We start from the raw sequence: 26,755 nt of genomic DNA on the forward strand, positions 1-26,755 counted from the left end.
ATGTAAACTTCAATTCCTTCATTAAAATAATGAAGAGAATTTTATTTTATTTCTTAATAATAAGAATATAAAAAAGTATCAAATTTTAATGGGGGCTAAATGTCGTGCCATATATTGTGCTCCCTAATGGTGCAAATCTAGTTTCACAATATTTTTGGTACTTGGTTTAGTGTCGATTCCCCTAAATCATTTTAGGACCAATTAGCCTTGGCTTCACCCCCAACTCAAGAAAATGTGTCCTATGCTATCCTAAAAATTCATTGTTAACCCAAAACTTAATTTTTAATCAAATGCTAAATTTAGGACTAGATTTTAATTAATGTTACTTGATGTCCATGTATCCCTTTTAGGGGGCCTATTTTGGGAGGACCTGGGTTCCCAATGCCCTAGTCCTAACAAAATTGCTAAAAAATGTGACCACTTCAAGATTTGGCCTATAGATTTCATGTTTTGGTCTCAATCTTTGTATATGATAATTATGTGTTGTACTTTTATCAAAAAAATGATCATGTGATCCATATATAAGATTATAGATTTTACATTTTAATATGATCATGATAATGATAAAAAAGATTTGGAAAATTGATGACTAACCTCTAAAAATATGTTTAGGTATTATCTGCAATCTTATGAACAAGTTATCTACATTGACCATTCAACATTGTTACAAGATGTTTGGATTTTAAAGGATATTGAAGAATGATGGGGACTACAAATTGATGATCAACTTGTACTTCTCTTTAAGGATTTGGTATGGTTCTATGTTATTCTCACAATTCTAAGTTTTAATGTCTTGTTCTGAATTATTGTTATGTTCTATCCTGAAGCATAGTATATTTTCTTGGATTAGACTTTACGCTACCTTTTTCTTGAATCATCTATGATTGCACTCTAACATACTTTGTATAGAGTTTTATAATATGTTTATTATCACTCCTCACTACAATCATATAGACACACTTAAGGTTTAGAGAAAAAATTTTTTATCATTTATGAAACACTACTATCTATGTAGGTAGGAATACTAAAATGGGGGCTTGATCGATGCAAGATCCTATGTAGCCACAACCAATTTTTCTTGACTAGGTACAAATCTAGAATTTTACGACAAGGTGAATGAACTAGAAGATAGAGTGAATAAAATGACAAGGATCAATATTTCAAATCTAGGTCAAATCCTTAGATAGAGGTATCCAATGCCTAGGTACTACTTGTTTTAGTCAAGATTTAGAGAAACAAGAGAACTATGAGCCTACTAATCCCAATTCTAGATACAAAATCCAAACTACATTTCTTTAGGATGAGGGCGTCTAGTGTTGGAGTCCTCCATAGAAACCTATTTTATTTTTGTGATAGGTGAACCTCTATATTGTTTCCAATTTTTGTGTCTATTTCTTGTCCTTTTGTGTGTTTGCATATTTATTTTATTAGTTCACAAAATAGTAAACTAGGAGATGTCCAAAATTTTCATAACCACAGCTAAAGGTGACAAAAAACCAAGGGCTCTTGAGGTGTGAGAACCCATGAAAAAAAATTTGTTACCAAAAAATGGACCTAGTAGAAACCACTAACACAAGCAAACCTAGAAACTAGAACCAAGCACTAGACACAGGAAACAAAAGTGATAAACAAAAAGATACACTCTTTAACCAAAAGAACAAACCAATGGCTTACCAAGTGGGAGAGAACTCCAACTTCCTTTCCAAGAAGATATCTTTACCTTTCTCTAGCATAGTGAGCTTCTTAGAAGAATCTTACCCAAAGGAAACAACTAGAGAGTCCTGTGTGGCTTTCATCCTTGAAACAGATCCTTTAAGCATTGTCATGGTTAAGGAATCTAGGTGTCTTCTTTTCTTGGCCTGCCTCATCATGATTTCATCATGAATGTCATGAAGAGAAGCAAAGTTATTCTCTCCAATCTCCCTATTTTAATGAAACACGCTCTCCATAGTCCTCATTTTATCATGTTTTTCCTATAGATCCTCCACTGTGTCAACTAAGTCTTTCATATTTTTGGTTCAGTCATTTTTCTTAATGAGATCTTTAACAGAGTTGTCCTAATTCTTCCCATTTTCTGATCATCCTTGCAAATTTTCTTACCACCATCCAATTCATCTACTTATTCTCATCATCTACCCAACTAGAGGCTCTAGCCCTTGCCTCTAAATTAGCTTCAAGCTTGTTAATTTTCTTTTTCACCACCTTAAATTGGCCCATAAGCTAGCAAATGACAGGTTCATGCTTGTTAAACCCCATATAAAGTTTATTCACCTTGTGTGCAAGGATAGGAATTTATTCCTTAAATAAAGAACTTCGGGGAGATGACTTAGGAAAATAATGGATGGAAGGGGAGATGGTGGATTAACCTCTTTACCCAAAGAATTATTGGGGTCCAATCAAACCCAATAGACCAAGAAGAGGTCGTATCCTCCAAGTCCTCTTTGATAAGGATCATTTTCTAAGTAGAGCTTTCACCAATTTGGGGACCTAGAGGAGTCTTGGATTTTACATTTTGAGAGGGATTGATCTGGGTGGGCACCTTATGGGTTTTGGGAGAAACAATATCTGTAGATGGATTGATCGAAAGCTCAAAATAGAGACCTAAACCAGAACTTGAGCCAAAGGGGTTAATATTAGGGCCACTAGAAGGGGTTAGACTCAAATGAAACTTATAGAGATGTAGGATGAGACCTTGATGCAAGAAGAGGGAACCATTAGACTTAACAACCTCCACAGACTATCAAATAGAAGTGAAAATCTAGAAAGGAAAATTTATCCTTACCCCATGCTGAAGATGATTGAGCATAAGAAATAGTTGAGAATGAAACTGCTTGAAGAGGGTGATGAACTTTATTGGAAGCATGACCAAATCCTTGAAAAAACTAGGCAGGTCATCCATTTTAAAACCACTTTGGAGGTGATCCACCTTCTCTCTAGGGCCCAAAAATCTTTTAAAAGTTTTGGACTTATAATTACCTTTATTTTAAAAAACATTCATTTCCCCAAAAAATTCTCTATATTAACTTATTAGCCAAACCTTTTTTTTCCTTTATTAAATTGAATAAAAGATATACAAAAAAAAAGATCAACCAAAAATGTTTACCTTTTTTTCATTTTTTAAAATAGATTATCAATATTAAAAAAGAAAAAGCTAAAAATGTGAAATGGCATGTAATTTGTAATTGCGTCCTCTACCTCCATATTTCTCATGCCACTATTCATTGAAATGTGGGACACTCAAATTCTTGTTGTATTGCATTTAAAAAGTTCTTATAAAGTTTTTAATTGTTAATGTAAGGGCACCATACATCGCGGTGTTGGTGAGGACAAAAATATTCACGTGATAAAATGGTAGATTCATTTCTTTGCATTATTTAAATTCATGGAGATATTTATGGTAGAAAAATAATAGCAACTACTTATGTTGACAAGTGTATTCTTAATTGATGTGTGTGTGTGTGTGCGTGCATGTGTGCATGTGGGTGTGTGTGTGTATGTATATGTATATGTATATGTATATGTATATGTATATGTATATATATGTATATGTATATACATATATTTATATATGTATATGTATATACATATATTTATATATGTATATGTATATACATATATTTATATATGTATATATATGTATATCTATCTATCTATCTTTATATATAATATAATTATTTAAATAATTATTTAAAGCAGTGGGATAGAGATATTTATTATCGATGACTATGAGACAACGTTGGATTATAACACATGTCCAAATAGTATAATATAGAGAAATGATTACATGATTATAAATATTATACACAAATCCATAAGACCAAACTTTAAATACTCTTTCCTACATATCACATCTCCTCATATTGAAAAACATCCTGAAACAATTTTAACTTGAACAAGAGTGCCAGGACCAAGGAAAGAACATCACCACCATTATCATTTCACAAATCCACAACATATTATTAGCAACACTTCATACAAAATATAGACATCAGACATCGAGAAGGTGGGCATCTAGAACCCAAATCAACTGTAACCATCAACCAATTGTATGATACAACATTTTCCTCAATCATGAAAATATCAACCTCAATAAACCATAGCAACACAATCTCCACAACATCAAAGAATGATATCAACTACATCACTGACCACATTGCTATTAATACTCATCAAGGACATCATATATTGTAAAAAATTATCTTGACATCAATGACATCACATATTGCCAACAAATAGGCCCATGAAATTTCATGTGAAAATATTCACTACCCTGCAAGAGAGATCTTGTCTCTATTGGATTTTAAAAATTTTGATACAGTAAGAAGCCATTTTTTAGCAGCTTCCTTTTTTCTTTTTGTCTCTATTTTATTTTCTTCCCTTTCCCTTTCGCATGATCCCTAAGGCCTTGGCTGTCAACTAATTGATCCATCTGATATCAGTGACCCCCAATACATTAGGATCAAAATATTTATCCTTCAATCAATCCATTTTTTATTTATTTACTCACCTTTGGATTTTTCAATATCCTAAACTTGATGACCACTTCCTCTGATAACTAGAACATTTTTTATTTCCAAAAGAGTCCAACTCTCTACTTCTCATAACATGTCACTAATTCTTTGCCTAATGTCCCAACAAATATTGAGTCTCTTCCCTTGGAGGATAAGGGATCTTCCACTATCAACTTATCCCTTATTACATTAGGTCCAAAATTACAACATCCTAAAGTGCCAAACTCATCCTTTGCTCCCATTGTAGGAATTTACAAAGTAAGAATTGGAAGATCGTTCCCAAGATTGCCTAGGTAAACATCAAGGGTTTTACCTACAATAGTAGTAATTGAATTTGCATCCACCTAAGTTTTAGATGCCATTTCTACATATAAAGTGGATAGTTCCTCTGTTGATACAAAAATAACCATGAAAAGGCCTTTGCAAAGGAACTTGATAATTTTCTCCATCTTCCAACTATTAGAGGTCCAGTCCCTAACAATTATTATTTTTGAATCCTAGGCCAATAAATTGACATATGACCATTAACTCTTCCATATGGCCCACATCATTCATTGCCTCATTGGAGAGATAAGTAGTCTAACCAATTTTATGAATTTCAAAATTACATTATTTTGTAGTATCTGAATCTTCCTACTCTTATGCTAATTTTTGCTTCTGCCCTTGTGCACTCACCATTTTTATCTCATTTTAAGTAACATACTTATAATTAGTTAAATAACATGGATTTAATTTAAAACAAGCTACTTAAGTAATGATAATTAATTATTTAATAGACAATTTAAAATTAGTTGATTAATTAATGATGGTAATTAATTAACTGATTCATAGATGTTAATTAATTAATTAACTAAGTTAATAAATCACTTTGGTGATGTTAGAGTGAATCAGCTATGATGAATTAAAGTGTAGAAATAATTATAAAAAGTGGTAAAATTAAGATGGTTAGTCTAGTTGTTTACACATTAAAATTTAAAAAAAATAAAAAAAAATTGCATCTTCACATTGTAAGTTTCATTATATAAAAAATGTTTTTATCCTTTTCCATAAAATTTTTGTTTAACACACTTATTTTTTTATATTTGAGGATGTGGTCATTATAAAAACTAGTAAAACATATAATTTATAAATAAAAAATCTAACAAAAAAATATGGCATACAGTACATAATGTTAGTTGAATTTCCACGAAATAGATCTACAAAATATTTTTTAAGAGTAAATAATCTACCAGTAGCACACTTGATGTGTGTTATATTTTTTATACATGAAAATAATTACTTTGTGTTCCCCTTATTTCACCCTCTTAATCTCCTCTACTTTATTAAAAAGTTAAAATTTTAAAAATTAGATTATATAAGCAGTACTAATCTTGTTCTCATCAAATCTGAAAATTGTGAGCATATGTATTTTTAATTACTCATTAGAGTTCATTTTTTTCTGATTTTACAAACAAAAGTCACCCTTATTTTGGTTTTAGATCACCAAGATAAAAATTTCTCATAGTATTCTACACACTTTCTTTGTCTTTGGCTTTGTCTTTGTCTTTGTCTTTGTCTTTGTCTGATAGCCTACCTTTGTGATAATGATACTATCCAATGAAATTAATTTTGTTAATTTTACCCTATTTTAATTTTTTACAATTATTTATCTTAAATTGTGTGTTTTCCTACATTAGTATTTTATTGTCACTTCTTTAGTTTGACACCGCTATTTATACTTCTCTATTTACCAACATGATATTTTTATCTTAGATAGGTTGGTAATATCTCTTGATTTTCTGATTTTATTACATTTTCAAGACGAGCACCTTTTTCCTTTTCATGTGTTGAAGTTGTGGAGAAGATTTTTCCCCTAGTTCTATAACTTGGTTTTAAAAATCTTCTTCCTTCCTTTCATTTATTTTTTCTTCTTCATAGTATTTTCTTCAATCTCTAAGGCTGTAAAATATTTTTCGGAGAAAATGTTATTGTTAAATGATCCTTCAGTTTCTATATTCCTTTAATTTTTATGCTTTACTCGATGAAATCCTTCACTTGGTGCATCAAGTTTTTTTCTCCTTTGGTCATTATGAATAGTCTCTTTGGAAATGACTGTATATCTCACAAATTGTACCTATAGATTGTTTTCACTTAATCCAAATTTTGAGTAAGGTTAATTACATTTAGTTTTAGAATGACATGATTTAGAATGGCATGTCCTTTTCTAGATCTACTTGTTCACAAATGTGGGACATAGAATAGTTTTTCTATAAAGAGAAGACCTAATTTTTGAATGTGTGAGATGTATTTCCTACAACTTTGAGTACTTGTTGGTGCCAAAAATGAAGGAGGAAGGATAGTCTTACCCAAATAGGAACTAACAAGGGTGTTTCTTCTAATGGATCAAAATTGAGAATTTAAATGTATAATTATGGTCCATAAGGCTGTAGAAATCAAGGGATTATTTTGAAAATTATATCTTCATTAAAATTTGAGAAGGAAACAACATAAATACTTATATTGTCCATAGCTATTTCCACCTTATTCAACTATTTTTGAGGGCCATTCTTTATATTCAAATCTCTTGATGAGATGGTCACAAGTTTGTAAATTTTCCAAAAAAAATTTAGATCTAAAATACTGATTAAGAGATAAATAATATGATGCATAGTAATGTCTATTACAAGAAAGTCTTCCCAACATTGTAAGATTCTTAAATTTCCCATCTCTTAGAGTGTTTGTTGAGAAGTTTTGCATCATGAGCAATATATTTAAGAGAGAAAATTTTGATTCCTTAAATGGGATAAATGAGATATAAACGTTAAACAAATGAGATCTAAGTCATAATATCATCCAACAAGATAGGAAAATTAGTCAAAAGGATTAAGATTCAAAACACAAGAATTGTATAAAGTAAAACTAAGTAAATGATGAATTGATATATATATAATTGTAATACTAAATTTGTGTATACACACATACACATAATTTTATTTAATTTCTTATGTACAAAAAATCAACTGTTAAATTAATATTGATTTTATTATTAATAATATGTGAAAAAAAATGATCACCCTTACATAGATATATTATGAAAATAAAATTTTAAATAAAATATTCAAAATACTCTAATATAACTGATATAGTTTTAGTTGGAAAAATGAAAAGAAATTTAAAATAGATTATATAGAAATGAAAAACTATGATTTTTTATCTTATGAAAAGGGATACCATTCATCATAGAAGTTAAGCATAAGTGCCATCAAATGACAATATCAGATGTCAAATTTGTAGTCGAAGATAAATTAATAGTAAGAAAGCACAAACTCTATTTCGAAGCAGAAGCTTTTGAGAGGGAAACAACGGAGAAAAACATAACTCTTGTCGAAAGCTAAGTTAGACTAACAAATCGAATATACAGACATGACCCAATTTGGATAGATGCAGTGACCAAATCAATTTGTATGCTACGACTTTGCAATAATCGGTTCGTAGTCGACATATTCTTGAGTCGCCCATACGTTCCCCAGAATCATTTAAATAAACTATGTTTAGATTTACAGAAAATCAAGACATCAAAATTCATTCATCTAAATATGATTGTTAATAAGAATAAGTTCTAAATGATTTTGATGGTTTTAAATTGATAATTTATTTTTCTCTCTTTCTATATATATATAAGATTTTTCATTCACAAAAATGTTTTAGCTATTCAATATGTGAACACTGGGCTTTGGCTAAGAGCCAAAGACTAAAAGGTTTTTCCATTACACCAAATTTAGCCAGGGCACAATCTTGACCTCATCTCTTATGATGTTGAGACCTTGCACTTAGCAAGACATGATAATTGGTGGAGTTGTTAAGAACCCTTCAACTTCACCAGTAGACTAAGAGCCCATTCACTTCAAATATAATTTACATTATTCATTTGAAAACAATTAAAAATACTATTATGCAATCACATTTCTTACATATTCATTATTTTATATTTAATCTTATATATATGAGATGGAATCAATTTTCCACAGTCCATAAATTTGAATGCAAATTTTATCCTAACAAATTAAATATAGGAAATAACACTTGTTAAATTTTAATACTTTCCTTAATGAAATAACCAAAAAACAATAAAACTAAAAAATCTTCAGAGATAGCGATGGGTATCAAGAAGTTTGGTCCTTGTTTCCACATAGGTTTTTTTACGTCATATTTATGAACAAATACAATGGCTAACATAGGTTTCGCATGTCCCCCATGCAGATAAGATTAAAAATATTAAAAATAACTAATTAACCAATAGGCTATTTATTGTGGGCATTTACGACCGGAAATGTCTCACCCCTGAAAACATATTCTAATTGTCATGTCTAGAAAATTACCTAATGTAACCTAGAATACCAATTACTACAATCAACATACTCCTATACAATAACTCGGATTGGACTGCTTGTCATGAGTGACAATGGCAATGGTAATCATTATGTATTTGAGAGAGTCTATAGATTGCCTCTTTATATGAGAACCCCTTCCAGCCTTGGATGCCACCGTGCTAGATTTTTCTTTAATGCTGACTAATTCCAGTTCACTTACCCATTTGTAAGTAGACTCCAAAAATGGAAGAGGACATGGCTATTGAGTAACTTTTTGAGTTTGGGGGAGGTGTTGCCTTGTGGATGAAGTTTTTTTGTAATGGCTAGATTTGGTCTATGAAACTCATTGCTCACCTAAGGAAATTTGAGTTTCTCTATTGTAGTAGTGTATTGAATAGTAATTTACTACTATAGGGGAACATAAAACATGGTTAGGCAAAGACAAACACACTTTGTGAATGTAATAAAAATTCATTGGCTTCACAATGTTGATTAAAAGTTTCTTTAAGTGAAAGTTTTTTTTTCAATTTTATAATTGTGATATAGAGTGATTATTGAATAATCCACTATTTTAAAATAGTACTCACTTTTAACATTTATATTAATTAATTTTTAATTTTTTCAATAAGAATCATAATCATTATTGTTTTTTAATAGGGATCAAACAAGTTTTGAGGGGACCCGAAACCCCATACAATAGGTTTTGAAGGGACCTTAAACCCTCTAGACTTAGCAGGAATCCAGAACCCAAGAACAAAATGCTACTAAAAGATGTATCAAAGTATATTAGTAGCTAACCAACAACCACACATCATAAACTAGGAATTGAAGATCTAGTTCAGACACCCAAATGACCCAAGCTAACAAACAAGAGATGCTAGATACACATTAACAAAGGGTTTTGCAAGGCTCTGATAACTTGAAACATGGGTTTTGACAAGGCTCCCATAACCTTCATTGCTAGTAACACAAATATATTACAAACAAAATACATTGGAACAATGGGTTTTGAAAAGGCTCCCATAACCTTCCAAGAAACAAAAAGTACCCACACCTTCCAAAAGATACGAGACAAGATGAAGGGTTGCAACAAGGGGATTAAGAGAGCTCCCCAAACAATTACCAAGGGTTTTGAAATTGATCTCATAACCATCAAGAAGAGAACAATAGAGGCACCCAAACAATAGGACCCCACCTCACCAGCAAAATAAAGCTCCTCAGCCAAACAAGAAGCCCCCACCCCAAAAAGGAAAGCAGAGGAAGAACAACCAAAAGTGAACCTCCCAAGAGCTCGAGCAACCAACCACCAAACAAAATAACTCTAACTCACTAGAAAAGCTCCACTCCACATCAATGGAAGAGGATCTCACCAAAAATGGAGCAAAAGAGGTAGAAACCACAAAATAGAGAAGCCACACTTAAACCTTCTCTGCATCCAAGCGACCAAAGATAATATCAGCCTCCCAAGTACAACTTCCAACCTCTTCTGCATGACATGCCACCACCTCCATAGGGAATTCCACCACCTCAACAGGACCTATAGAAGAGGAAGAAAACAACAAAAGGAGCCAAACCCACGCCAATTACATAGGAAAAATGCCCACCTCTATAGGAGAAGACTCCCCCTCCATAGAAGCCACATGGAGAAGGAACAAGGGGAGAGAAACACTAGCTCAAAAAGGATAAACAAGAACAAAAAGGACATTAATAGAGCTGAGCATAACCACCAAAATAGAAAGACCCCAAAACCAAAAATAAGGAGAACAAGTAGCCATATTTTACCCTTAAAAATTAGCAATAATAATTTGACTAAAAAAAAAAGGAACCACAAGAAAAGACCCCAAACAAAAAGGGACCACCAACCCAATAGACATAGAAAACACCAAAAAAGGAGCCACCCCAGAGAAATCAACTAAGGACAAACCTAGGCTAGAACATAAATTCGTGACCAAACCAAAGGAGGGAGGCATAGACTACACGACACCAGATACATTGAGAAGGAACAAAAGGGCACAAAGGAAAAGAAGACTAGATGCAGGCTACAATAGAAGTACCCAGGAAAAGCCAAACCATAGCGCCACTGACAAAAAATGAGGGCGAACAAACCCAAAAGCAAAAAATGAAGAAGCCAAAGAGGATAAAAAAAAGAAAGATAAAAAAATGAAAGAGCCTACCCACACCTGTCAGCATCATCTTCATCAATGATATCACCCTCTTCACCTGTGGCTACACTCCCTGCTCATCTAGAGCTTGAAACCCTAGCACCCACTTGAACACTCCTGCTTCTACTCCTCATTTAAAAGGTAAGATCCCACACATGTAATAATCATTATTGTTAGTTACAAGAAATATATTAAAAGTATTATTCAAGAATTGTTAAAATATTTTAAGTTTAGATTGGAATTTTCACATTAGTTTGATTTTGAATGTTATTTTACTTCAATCAAGATTATGGTTTTAATATCATTCCTTAAGATTTAAATTTTGTGTGAGCTTATCTTTTCTCATGACATTATTCATAGCATGACACAATTATGCAGAATCTTGAAGTAAATCACTTGCTATAGTTTCAATGAGTGTTTCATTTCAGTGTTTTCGTGAGAAAGATGCCTAACATAAAGTGTCAACCACAAGATTTACTAATATCGACACCAATCAAAGGCTCATACAAGATTCTAAAATTTATTAAGAAGGCATAGAAAGAAAGTATCATAAACCATAGATCTAATCTGCAATCAAGATCACATGGCTCATAGAATTTTAGGAGAACAAATGGAAAAAATTAGCATGCAAAACTTACAAAATATGACTTCCAACAATATAGAGCATGCAAAGATGAATATCAATATGCAAACCACTCCATTCTTGTTTAGAGTTCATGCACAGACATATACTTATATATGTAAACCACTCCATTGTTGTTTAACCTATTGTACAAAATGGCATATCCTTGAAACAATCAGGTACACATGTCCTCCTCCAAAGATGGAATGATATTATTCATTAATTAAATAATAGGTAAGGTGAAGCCTTTGAGTGCTTTACCATAAAAAATTATGAAGTCACCGTTGATTCTAGGGATTGAATTCATGGTGTACAATCTATGAAAATGATTAACTAATATAGACACATTTTACTTTCTACGATTTTTGTACCCTCCAATATATTATTCAAAATATATTTTACTATCGGTGTCTCCACTGCACCTCCTTTTGATACAATTGATAATATAAAATTGATAAACTTTTAGCTAGATAAATATCAAATGAAAGAACACAGTGTTGACATCAAGCATGACCGTGTCCACAAATCGGCCTTAGCTGAGAAGTCCTCTTCCACCAAACACCATATTTGTTTGGAAAATGCTCAGATCATTTCCAAGGAGGACAACTTCTACAAGACGAAACTTAAGGAGGCCATATAAATTAGCAACCACCCCACCAACCTCAATTGCTATGAGGGATGGGGCTTAAGTCCTTCTTGAATCCCCCTTCTGTCTTTCATCAATAGCCTAAATCGTCCTCTAGGTTGAGCCCCTTTCTCTCTCTCTTGCTCATTCGTCCTTTCCCCTCCCCCTTCTTCCTTTTAATTTCTAATGTCCTTTCCTTCTATCCTAACCCCACCTCCCCTCTCTCCCCCCCCCACTCCTACCTCCTCTTCTCATCCTCTTCCCCTTGTTCTTTGCATCTTCTTGTGCTCCTCTCCTCTCAGTTTCCTCCTTTCGCATCTCGAGTTTTTTTCCCTCATGGTCATCTCTGCTTCCCCCCCTCCCTCTTTTTTCCACAAGGTGTTGTTTTTGTTTCTTCGTAGTCTTTTTTGGCCTTCTTATATTTTTGTCCTCGTTTTCTTTTTGTAGTCCATTAGTTCTTGTGAATTTTTTAGCTTTTTTATCACTTTTTACTTTTCTAGCTTTCATTTTTTATCCTCTCTTTTCTTTCTCCTTTAATTCCCTTATATTTCTTTTTTTCTTTTTGTGTGCATGTGTGGGTGTGTTTTCATATTTGTGTGTGTGGGTATACATATACATATACATATAAACACACAGACACACACATATGTATGTATATGTATGTAAATATTTACACACACATATATACTTATATACATACATACATACACATACAAATACACACACACACACATACACATACACATACACATACACATATAGATGTATGTGTATGTGTATGTGTATGTGTATGTGTATGTGTATGTGTATGTGTATGTGTATGTGTATGTGTATGTGTATGTGTATGTATATATGTATATATATGTACACACACACACACACACACATATATATTATAGACACCTAAAATTGTCCTATCTAATTACATAAATATTTTTAATTATTTAATTATTTTATCCTAATTATTCTATTAATTAAATAAATTCTTATTTATTTAATTAATTTATTAATCCTCTTCTAAGCCTTTCTTCATTTAAATAAATACTTTTATTTATTTAAATTACCCTTTTCCTAAATAAAATAAATATTTTATTTAATTGATCCCATTTTCTTTATTAATTAAATAAATAAAGATTTATTTAATTAATTCTTTAGCCTTTTCCACCCATGACACATGCCATTCATCTCTTATTTTTTCTTCTACCTACCTCCTTTATCATTTTATTATTTCCTCTACCTACCCTTTAATCCTAGCTGACCATTTATCTTTACACGTATCAAACTTATCCCTCCATTTCTTACAGTGTCTTCTATATAGGAGGATACTCTCCTTCATTATCAAAACTTAATGAATGAGCATTCTAATCAATCAATCAACTAATCAGCTAATCATCTTGTTTTCCATTTGGAGGAATTGATTATGTGTTGCATTTACGTTTTATCATTGATGTCAACACTAGCTATTTTGGATGCTTTACTGACACTCTTTTGGTCCTGGTAGGTTGTGTGGTTTGGATCTAGCATGATCCAGTATGCTCAGTATGATTTGGTTATGGAATTGGATTACTAATGTTCATATTCAGTTAGTTGGTTTTGGTCTGGTGATCGGATGCTATCTTGTTTGCTTGGAATCTTGGATTGTGGTTTTGGTGAGGGTTTCACCGACAGAGCTTTGTTGAAGATCTTTGATGATATGCATAAGTGGTGTTGCTATGGCTTCTAGTGGAGTTTTAGGATGTGGATGGTGATCATGTTCGAGACTTAGTTGATTGGGATTATTGCTTTGGCATGTATGGACGTAAATTGGGTCCCGATTGATCTAGGTTATGGAGCGGCTTAATGTAACATGTAGATTGGACGTCTTGATGTGTTTCCAGGATGTCTTATGGGTTGGATGTTATTTGTTTGGTCTAAGGACAACATGTTTTATAATTATGTAATTGGTTTATTGTCTGGTGGCCAACCTGATTGTTTATGGTCGAGGGTTTGTATATATATGATGTAAGATCTCATTGTAGATCATAAAAAGGAAGTGATATGGATATGTAATGAGAAAATAATGTAATAATCATTCATGTAGAGGATCTGGTCGATCATTGGAGATTGAGTTGGGTTTATGTAAGAGGATTTAGTCCTCCGGTATTGAGCTTAACCAGAACTGTACTCAAGCATAGGAGATCCTATCTTTGTAGTTCACTCATTCTTCCGGATTGTAGTCTGGATTTATATGGAGTCAGTGAGACTCCTTTTGCGATGAGCAGTGCACTCTAGGTTGTTGGCCTTCCTACAAGTGCAGGCCCCTCAATTGTAATTTACATACTTACTGTAGAATTATTATCTGACTGTGGGTAGGCTTCCCACCACGGTTTTTTCCTTTACCGGGTTTTCCACATATAAATCTTGGTGTCATGTGGATGGTATTTATTCACTGATTATTGTTTATGCTTAATTGGTTTATCTTTTATTTTAGTATTTGGTTTATGCATTCTGGTATTGATATTTTGGGTTTCGATATTAAAGTTTTAATTGCTAAGAGTTCTGGTAATCTGTGACAATTGATTCAACCCCCCCCCTCTTAGTTGTCTTCCAGTTATTTGAACTATCTAAAAATTGGTATAAGAGCTCCAGTCCTCTCTGCAGAAAGCTTAACCACTTGAGGAAGATCCTATGGTGACTAACAGTTCAATTTCATCTAGTTCATCTGGAGCTATCTTTCGAAGATATATTCCTAGGCTTGATGGAACAAATTACACAGTATGGAAGATTCAGATGGACACTCATCTGAGATGTCTTGGCAAGGAGATTTGGGAGATCACACAAAATGGTGTTACACCTCATAATCCGGCATCTGGCAATCCTCGTCCGAAAAACTTGGATAAGGAGCTTGAGAATGATTGTAGAGAAAGAGAAGCCCTCTTGTGTGCACTTTTTGATCAGTAAATAATGGGATTAACTGACAAATCATCTGGAAAGGCTATATGGGATAAGATGGAGAATCTTAACGAAGGTGACCCTACTATGAAGATTGATAAACTTGATGGTTACTGGGTGAGATATGAAAACCTGAAGATGGAAGAAGATGAAAGGATTATTACATTCATGGAAAGGGTAAATGAGATTGTTATGGGAATTCAACGTTTTGGTGGCACTCTGAGTGAAGATGAAATTGTTTCTAAAGTTCTGAGAGCCCTAATATCGGCTTACAAGATGAAGGCTACTGCAATTAATGAATTGAGAACAATGGCTAATACTTCTATCAACAAATATACATTGGTTAGGAAATTATCTGCTTTTGCACTTGAAGAATTTGGATCCTCTGGAGCTGTGAAGTTTGAACCTTCTTTTCATGCATCTGCATCATCAACCGGTAAGAAAGATTGGAAAACTTTATATGCAAATGAATTGGATTATATGAAGAGAGAAGATGATGAGTTTGAGAAACTTGAAGCACTATTTGGAAACCTTTATATTTAAATATTTTGCATGTAATAAGATTGGTCATTTTGCATCTAGATGTCTAGAAAGAAATTCAAGATTTGAAGAAAGAGTTAGAAGATCTTTTAAAACTAACCCTGGATATCAAAACTAGTATAAGCATAGGAAAAACAAAGACAAATAATGCTACATATCGGATGAGGAAGGTGTTACTGATTTTGATAACGAACCGACAAAAGACTCTGCTAGTGGTTCTGGCAATGGGAAGGAATGGGTGTTCCTGGCTATCAAGGAAGATGTTCTGAAATTGGAAGAGAATGTACCCGAAGAGAAGGCACTTGCTGCTAAAATTGAAGATAAGGATGAATGGCTAATTGACAGTGGTTGTTCACATCATATGACTAGAGATAAAAGGAAGTTTCTATCTTTGCAAGAATTTGATGGCGGTTTGGTTATATTTGGAGATTAGAAAAACATGTATGATCAAAGGAAAAGGAACTATATCATTGGGTGGTAAGCACAATACTAATAATGATTATTATGTTGAAGGTTTGAAGCATAATCTTTTGAGTGTAGGAAAATTGGTGGATAAGGGATTTCAATTACAGTTCAAGGATGAAAAATGCAAAATCATTAATAGATCTCATTTAGAGATTGCAACTGGTACACAAACAAAAGGTAGTATATTTCCTTTTAATTTTGATGAGAAGACATGTTTGATTGCACAAATTAATGAGAGTTGGCTATGGCATAAAAGGATGTGTCATGTGAATTTTGATTGCATTGTGAAGATCAGTTCAACTAAGGCAGTTAGAGATATACCTAAGATTGTGAAGCCCTATAATCTGGTATGTAAAGAATGTCAAATGGGAAAATAGGTCAGAACCTCTTTTAAGAGTATACAAGATAAATCTAATGATGTTCTTGATCTTATTCATACTGATTTGTGTGGCCCTGCTAGAGTTAAAACTTTTCAAGGTGATAGATATTTTATGCTAAATGTATGCGGGAAAAGTGGGTCGATAGAACTCAATATGTGAAAATGTTCCAAAATACTTGTCCACACACACACAGGACTTCTTGGTGCAAGCTATGGAGTAATGAAGTATAACTCAACTTCCCAAGGTGGGTCCCATGGTTCTCTATCTTACAATGTCCCTCAAACCAATATTTTTGCTCTCAGATTACTGAGCAAAATGGTTTAGGGATGGAAAATGCAAGAACGAGGGATGCTTTGATAGATTTTTAGAGTGAAATGCATCCTAAGCTATGCATGATCTTAGAAATGCAATAAACTAGATGATAAGATTGACAAGGTTAGTATGAGTACTATCCTAAAATGATATATTTAGTCTATGATTGAGCTAAATGATAAAGAAAATATTCTAAACATGCATATTTAGACTAATTCCTAATTTCAAAGAGGCTAAAATGATGAGCATAAAAATGATATATGAAAGCTTGAATGTATTTGAGCATAAGTGTGATACTACAAATTTGGAGGATGATTTAAAATGGAGGAATGAGAGCTCTATTTATAGCAAAAACAGGGCAATGGATGGTTAGGATTGAAAGAGTTGATCAAGGGTTGAGTTTGAAAGTTGGGGATCCATGTTTGCAATTTGCACCAATGAAATGGTGACAAGTGTCAACCTAGGGTTGGGTGAGAAAAGGGGTTGGAGGCATTAAATGCCTAAGAAGACCTTATGGTTATCTAGAGATAAGGGTTAAGCTTAAGTTAGGCTTACCCATTGGATTAAGAGTTAATCCAAGGATAAACCTTTGTGCAAATGATTAAGAGATAATCATGGTCAAAGCATTAAAGGCTTGATGAGACCCTTGGGTTGGATAAAGGTTGAGTTAAAAGAAATTCTTTAACCATGTAAGAGGGTTTGAGTTAACCATTAATGGTTATTGAAGACTTTGGGGAATTAAGTGGTTGAAGACTTGAAGCCTTTAATGGTTATCAAAGACTTTGAGGATTTGAGAAGTGATCTCCCTTTGCTTAGGGATGTGACAAAGTTTAGAAGATGGGTTAGGCTAATTAGACATGATTAGAAGAATCTAGAAGAATTTAGGAAGGGGTTTAGGAAGCAAGTGGGAAATGTAGGAGAATGCAAGTGGATGGAGGGATAATAGGATTTAATTGAATTTAATGAATTTCATTCAATTTGGTTGTAATTAAATAAATTAGATTTATTTAATTTAGGATAACTATTTAATTAAATTTGAATTTAATTAAAAGTGGATAGGGTGAATTTAATTGAATAAAATGATTTATTCATTAAATGGGTATAGTGAATTTAATTTAAATAAATTGAGTAATTTACTTAATTAAATAGAGGAATGCAGGTAATTTAATTAAATTGGATTTAATTAAATAGAGAAATGAACATAAAATATTTATTTAGGAATATGGTCATTTTTATACGTCTACACTAATCATTGATGATTATTCTAGAATGATGTGGGTTACTTTTCTAAGGGAGAAATCTGAGGCTTTTGAAAAGTTTAAAATATTTAAGGCTAAAGTTAAGACATAGACAAGATTGAAGATTAAATGTTTAAGGTCAAATCATGGTGGAGAATTCGCATCCGGTGAGTTTAATAAATTTTGTGAGAAGCATGGTATAAGGAGACAATTTTTTGCTCCTTGGATAGCTTAGCAAAATGGAGTCATGGAAAGGAAGAATAAAACTATCTTGGATGTTGCTAGAATAATGATGATGGAAGCTAGTCTACCTCATATCTACTGGAGATAACTAGTGATTACAACAATTTATGCATTCAATGGAGTACATATCAAAAGAGAAACCAATAAGACACCTTATGAATTATGGTTTGGCAATACACCTACATTAAAGCATTTCAGAATCTTTGGTAGTAAATGTTATATCAGGAGAGATGATATCATTGGAAAATTTGATCCTATATGTGATGAAGGAATTTTTCTTGGTTATTCTAATGAAAGAAAAGGATATAGATGTTATAACAAGAGATTGCAGAGAATTGTGGAGAGTGCTAATGTCAAGGTAGATGAGCTGAATAGAAGTCAAATCAGAGTTTATGAGCAAGAAACGACAATGGAAATTATTATATCTAAATCAGTAGCATCCTTGCCAAAACAGAGTGTTGAACCAGTTCCTCCGGTAGTATCAGAAAATTCAACAGTAGCTGAAGAACCGGGAAGAGGAACAGAGAGTCAGAAGACTCCTAGATATGTGAGATTGAATCATTTAGAAGATTAGATCATTGGGGATAAGAACAATGGAGTGATGACTAAAAGAAGACTGTTAACTAATGAGGTATGTTTAATTTCTCAAGTTGAACTGGTATTAGTAATTGAAGCATGTAAAGATGAATGTTGGTTGAAAGCTATGAAAGAAGAATTAGGTCAGATTGAGAAGAATAACACATGGCCTTTAGTTCCCGAGCCTAAAAATAAGAATGTTATTGGAGCTAAATGGGTTTTTAGGAATAAATTGAACGAGGATGGTCAAGTTGTAAGGAATAAGGCTAGATTGGTTTGTAAAGGATATTCACAGAAGGAAGGAATTGATTATGGTGAGACTTTGTGCCTGTAGCTAGGATTGAAGTTGTAAGATTATTTCTTGCCTATGCTGCCCATAAAAACTACAAGGTTTATCAGATGGATGTTAAGTGTGCATTTTTGAATGGGGATCTTGATGAGGAAGTTTAAATTGATCAACTTGATGGTTTTTCACTTTTAGATGATACAAACATGGTTTGCAAGTTAAGGAAAGCTTTATATGGATTGAAACAGTTACCTAAAGCTTGGCATGCAAGGTTGGATAAATATCTTTTGAAGCTTAGTTTAACTAAGGGTAATGCTAACAGTAATTTATATTATAAGGTCACTGATGATGATGAATTCATTATTGAATTTTTTGTTGATGACATCATTTTTGGAGGTGAAGATAAGTTGTGCATGGAATTTTCTAAGAATATGGAGAAAGAATTTGAAATATCTATGATTGGGGAAATGAAATTTTTCTTAGTTTTGTAGATTACTCAGATTGATAAAAGGTATTTTCATCTGTCAAACTAAGTATGCTAGGGAATTGTTGAAGAAATTTGGTAAGGTAGATTTTAAACTGGTAAGTACTCCTATCATTACAAGTGAGAAATTGACAAGGAAAGATGTTTCTACACCGATAAATCCAACAAGATACAAATCTATGATTGGAGGTCTTTTTTATTTGACTCAGACTAGGCCTGACATAATGAATGTTGTTTGTATTACATCTAGATTTTAGAGTGATCCTAGAGAGAATCATGAGAGTGTGGTGAAAATAATTTTTAGATACTTGCAAGGTACATCTGAATATGGTTTGTGGTACCCTAAGGATGATGACTTTACTTTATGTGCATATACAGAGGTAGATTGGGCTAGAGATGTTGATGACCAGAAAAGTACTTCCGATGGAGCTTTATTTCTTGGAAAGAAGTTGGTTTCATGGATCAACAAGAATCAATCATGTACTTCTTTATCTACTACTGAAGCTGAGTATGTCGCTACTGCTACTAACTGTACACATGTTTAATGGATGAAGCAAATGTTGAAGGATATCAAAGTGCATTGCACTAGACTGATAGTTATTCACTGTGATAACTCTTCTGCTATTGACATATCAAAGAATCTGACATTTCAATCTAAGAAAAAGCACATATCTATCCAGTATAAGTTTTTGAAGGAGAAGGTGGAAAAAAATGAAGTTAGACTAGTTTATGTGAACAGTAAAGAGAAGATTGCTGATATTTTTACTAAACCTTTGCCTAAAGAATCATTTGAGTACTCGAGAGATAGGTTAGGAGTTTTATCCCCTCCGATAGAGAACTAATTGATGCTTTTTGGCATCAGTCCGGTATGTATTATTAGAGATATTATTCATTCCGCCATTGTTGTGGGGATGTTACTGCTCAGGAGGAATAGTTAGCCTTGTTTTTTAATGGTTTATATTTCTGGCATTGATGTCAAAGGGGGAGAGATATTGATGTGAAAAACTTAAGGAGTTGTATACATTAGGGGGAAAGATATATGTGTAACTTAGAGCTTTACAAAGATATTATTCACAGGGAGAGTTTGGTATTTATTTCAGAACTTCATTGGTATACCTTGATGTGGGAGATTGTTGGTTGTCTTCCATTGGGGGAGACTTGTTTGGCATTTCTTGGCACTTGGATGTTTTTAACATCTAGTGTTGCCATCAATGCCAAAGGGGTAGATTGTTGGCCATTTGGAGGAATTGATTATGTGTTGCATTGATATTTTGTCATTGATGTCAATACTAGCTATTTTGGATGCTTTACCGACACTCTTTTGGTCCTGATAAGTTGTGTGGTTTTTGGTTGGTTTGGATCCAGGATGATCTGGTATGATTTGGTTATGGAATTGGCTTACTCATGTTCATATTCAGTTAGTTGGTTTTGGTCTGGTGATCAGATGCTATCTTATTTGCTTGGAAGCTTGGTTTGTGGTTCTGGTGAGGGTTTCACCAGCAGAGCTTTGTTGAAGATCTTTGATGATATGCATAAGTGGTGTTGACGTGGCTTCTGGTGGAGTTTCAGGATGCTAATGATGATCATGTTTGAGACTTAGCTAATTGGGATTATTGCTTTGGCATGTATGGACCTAAATCGGATCTCGGTTGATCTAGGCTATGGATTGGCTTAATGTAACGTGTGGATTGGACCTCTTGATGTGTTTCCGAGATGTCTTATGGATTGGATATTATTTGTTTGGTCTAAGGCCGTCATGTTTTGTAATTATGTAATTAGTTTATTGTCTGGTGGTCGACTTGACTGTTTATGGTCAAGGGTTTGTATATATATGATGTAAGATCTCATTGTAGATCATAAAAAGGAAGTGATATGGATATGTAATGAGCAAATAATGTAATAATCATTCATGTAGAGGATTTGGTCGATCATTGGAGATTAAGTTGGGTTTATGTAAGAGGATTTATTCCTCCAGTATTGAGCTTAACCAAAAATGTATTCAGGCATAGGAGATGCTATCTTTGTAGTTCATTCATTCTTCTGGATTGTAGTCTGGATTTCTATAGAGTCGGTGAGACTCCTTTTGTGATGCGTAGTGCACTCTAGGTTGTTGGCCTTTCTGCAAGTGTAGGCCCCTCAATTGTAATTCACATACTTACTGCAGAAGTATTATCTGACTGTGGGTAGGCTTCCCACCATGTTTTTTCCCTTTACCAGGTTTTCCACATATAAATCTTGGTGTCATGTGGATGGTATTTATTCTTTGATAATTGTTTATGCTTAATTAGTTTATCTTCTATTTCGGTATTTGGTTTATGCATTCCGGTATTGATCTTTTGGGTTCCGGTATTGAATTTTTAATTGCTAAAAGTTTCGGTAATCTGTGACAATTGATTCACCCCCCTCCCTCAGCTATCTTCTGATTATTTGAACTGTCTAACATTTCTAATCATCAAATCAAGGTGTCTAATCAATCTTATGCAATGAAGCCTTCTATCAACCACATTTCCATTCTTTGTTGAGCTCTTGTGCAAACATAAAATCTGAGAGCAAATATATCAAGCAATATCAATGGAGATAGGAAGACAATGGAGATTGAAACCCTACTAGACATGTGAATGGTAACATTGCTTTATTTTTGTTGATTTACATGATCTTAGGTATCTCTATTGTTATTGGTAAATGTTTCATTGTAGGACTTAGATTGTTTGTGGTTAAATCTTTATGTTTTTACAATAGGTTATCATTACTTTTCACCATACACATTTTGACATGCCCAGTGAGACATGGATTTTTGTTAGATCTATGTTTTTTTTTGTAAGTCTTTCTAACCCTACATTGTCGTTTTGTAAACAATTCGGAGAATAACCTTGTGCAGCTAGGGTTTTCAACACAAGATTAAGATTTTGGAGAGATTTGATCTGCTCTCATAAACGGCTTGGAATTTTTGAACCAAATTTGTTTTGTAGTTTGGGGACAATATCACAAGTGTTAAATCCGAAAGTCATTTTTTGGAGCATATTTGAATTTTCTATGAATTTTTTTATTAATTTTCATAAAAAATTAATTTTCGGAGAAAATTAGCAAAATTTTTAGATTTTCTTACATTTCTAAAAATTTCCCAAAATTATACAGGGGGTCAATTTTTTGTGATTTAATTTTGGGTGCAAAATAGTTCATGAAAAGTTGGATCTTTAAAAATTGGGGTTTTGCATTGTTTTGATCACATCTCATAAAATAATTGGAATTTTTGCACAAAATTGTTTTTTCAAGTCGAGAACAATATCTGGAGTCCACAGTAACAAATTCAGATTTTTTTTGAGTATATTTGAATTTTCTATGAATTGTTTATGAATTTTCATAAAAAAATAATTTTGAGAGTAAATCAGTAAATGTTTTAGATTTTCTTAAATTTTTGGAAATTTATTATAATTATAAATAGGATCTATTATTTGTGATTTTAATTTTTATACAAAATAATTCATAAAAAATGAGATTTTTAAAGATTAGGTTTTTACAATATTTTTATCATATCTCACAAATTGCTTGAAATTTTTGCGTGAATTTTTTTATGCAAGTTTGGAATGGTATCATGATATTCCATTATGCAAATTCTTTGTTTTTGGATCAATTTTGAATTTTTATGATTTTTTTATGATTTTTCATAAAAAAAAAAGTTTTGAAGCAAATTAGCAATTTTTTTGGATTTTCTTACATTTTTGTAAATGTCTTGAAATTTTGCAAGTCGATTTTTTTTAATGATGCAAAATAACTCGTGGAAAATTAGATATTTGAATATGTCGAAAAAATTCTTTTCGAAGGCCCCTATTCACAATTTTTTTTAGATCTAAAATTTACCTAACTTGTGTGCTTGCAGGAGGGCTATTATTTCAAAACTACTAACAAGTTTGGTGTAGGACCTTTGGAAAATATTTGATTTTAAAATTGCTTGCTTTGTCTTCTTTAGTCTAGAAAACACTTCCAATATTGCTCTAAAATTAACAAGTGTCTTTTGTGTCTTGAGCAATAGGCTCTTTTTGTTTTAGCTTTTAGAGGGCCTACCTCTTGAGTAGCCCATAAGACCAAGTGAGAGGGAATGACCCAAGTGGTAACAAGCTAAAGCCAAGCTCCTCCAAGTTACTATAAATAATTGTGTTTGTGATGAAAGCTGCAAGCAATAGGTGTTGATTAGTCCATACCGATGACATGTCTCCCCATAAACCCTATAGAGAACAACCTCTATAGGTTGTGAGCCTTTCTTAATGGAGTGTATGCTGCCACATGTAGGGCCACTTGAATGGATGCCCTTAATAGACACCTTTTGTTTTAGAATCCAAAAACCTTCTAGTTGTTGGCGCAAGAGGTCGGACCTCTCAAGCGGTTCACATTCTTATGGTTCTTAGTAGAGATACAAAGTTTGCCATGGGGAGTTTTCGTGCGGACTGGTTCTTGGCTACCCTAGAGAAGTGAGTGCCAAGGGTGGATCCAGTGGAGTCAAGCACCTAAGTATCCACTCTGAATTACATAGCTTGGGGTAACCCCCCACATGAGATTCAACAACTATTGTCCCAACCAACCCCAGGATTTGTGCTTACATGATCAAAACACTCATACATTTTTAAGCAAAACAGAGAAACATTGTGTCTATCATGTTTTCAAGTTTACGCAAAAAAAATTCACATAACATTTCACATTTGGAAACATTTTTGATCCTTTGGATAGAAACACCTTCACACATTGGGTCTTCACCATTTTGCTGTATTTTCTTGTCACTAAAAGTCAAAACATTGAGATTTGGTCACATTCAACAACTTCACAATTAGACAAAATTGCAAAACATTTTTAGAATCACGTTTGGGTTTGTTAAAACTGTGTTTGCATTCACTGTTGAGAGATTACAAGAAAACTCTTGAGAACAATAAGGACTTAAGTTTTCAGATCTAAAGAGCTTCTAAGGTTGCTTCCCATAGGGCTTCATCTTTCAGTCAACCTATCTTGGTCATACATAGTCAACCATTTTACTTCACTTGCATTGCCCTCATACATATTTCCCAAACTTGAGTCAAAAGGTTACTTTTCTTGTCCTTATCAAACTTTGCAAACATACTATAACACAACACTAAGTGAGTCCCACATCAAGATCCATCATCTTAGGGTCTCATTTGGTCTTCTTGACTCAACGTCAACTTACCTCATCAAGAGATCCATTATCTCTTTGGAAGCCACACCGTACTCTCAAACATACATACCTAGAGTCAAGGTCAACTTACCTCATCAAGAAATCCATCATCTCTTTGGAAGCCACACCTCACTCTCCTACTTTGGAACACTCTTGGACATTTCAAGTTTACCCTAGATTCATCTACACTTCATACACCTCTTGGTCTTCCATAGTCTTTGCATTTTCATCCTACCTTTCATTTTTGGGTCAAGACTTTAGTCCATGGTTGAAAGCTATTCATAAAAGGTCTAGAAGGGAAGTCGAAGAAGCTTTAAGTTCTTTAAACATGAGTACTTGTGAGTTTGATGGAGACAAATTCTATAATCCATTTGAAAACTGTAATAATATACCAGACAATGACAACAATGACAATAACAATGGAAATGATAATGACAATGGCAATGCATCTATGGATTCTACAAAAGTTGAGGAAACTATCATGGATCCCCACTTTAATAGATTGGTTCAAGCAATCATGAAGAGGGATAGAAAATATTTCCTACAAGTCATGGCACAAAGTGGGACAAGATTACCTTGTGATTTTGATATGTCATAGATTTTGGAGGATGATACAAACCAAATAAATCAAGTTAATGCAAGACAAAGGAGGCCCAATAGTGGCAGTAATAAAGAGCATCTCATGCTTCAGTCACCTTCATCCCTATTTCAAAAACTTGAGATTCCAAACACATACACTCTTCCTCATGCCAGTAATGATAGAACTTCTCATAAACAACCCCACAGTCATACTTTCCCATGGAGAAGAACTACCACCACACATGCCCATGATGATATCCAAAATTATACCAATGCATACAATTACACTCAATTGAACATTCAAAATTTGGGGGCAATATCCAAGATCACTCTTATGACACCCCCTATCCCCATGGTCATGACATGTATCGACCTAGACCTAGTGCTCCTCACTATAATACCATATTAGGTGGTCCATATCCAAGCTATAATTATGTCCCTCCTCCATATGAACACATCTATAATCAATACCATCCATATATGCATTATATCCCTCCTATGCTCGGTGGCTCAAGCATGGGACTAGCTCAAAGAGAAAAGCCACCACCCAAGAATGACTTGTAACAATAGATAAAGGACTTACAAATGAAAATGGCAAACATGAATACACCAAAGAAACAATACACAATGAAGGATATATGTCCTTACCCATTTGATAGAAGCATTCCAATGCATCGGTTCCCTCCACATTTTTTAACACCAAAGTTTGATAAATACAAAGGAAAAGGGGATCCTAAGGCACACATAAGACAGTTTTCCACAACTCGCATTGAGGTAGCAACAGAAGAAACATACTCGATGAGATTGATTCCAAAAATATTAAGTGAACAAGTTATGGAATGGTTATCCCAACTTCCACTTGGAATTAGGTCATGGGGTGATCTAGCAGAGGCTTTCATACAATATTTTTCATACAACATTGAAATAGATGTGTCAGTAGCCACCTTATGCAATACTATACAAAAACATGGGGAATCTCTCTTCATTTTTACAGTGATGGAGAGGTCTTGCTAGACATTCAATGATGGGGTAGTAGACGCAAATATTGTGAAACCTAAGATAACCTTCCCCAAGTGAACAATCAAAGGTCATCAAAACCTCAAAGAAAATACACCCCGTTGGGAGAGCCAATTGAAACAACATTCAAGAAGTTAGTGGCAAACAAGCTCATAACACTACCAAATAATCCACCATATGAGCCAAAGGTAAAACCAAATTGGTGGAATGATGATTAACATTGTGAATATCACAAGAGAAAACATTATTTAACTAT

The sequence above is a fragment of the Cryptomeria japonica genome, chromosome 8 (assembly GCF_030272615.1).
Source record: "Cryptomeria japonica chromosome 8, Sugi_1.0, whole genome shotgun sequence".
NCBI classification, from domain to species: domain Eukaryota; kingdom Viridiplantae; phylum Streptophyta; class Pinopsida; order Cupressales; family Cupressaceae; genus Cryptomeria; species Cryptomeria japonica.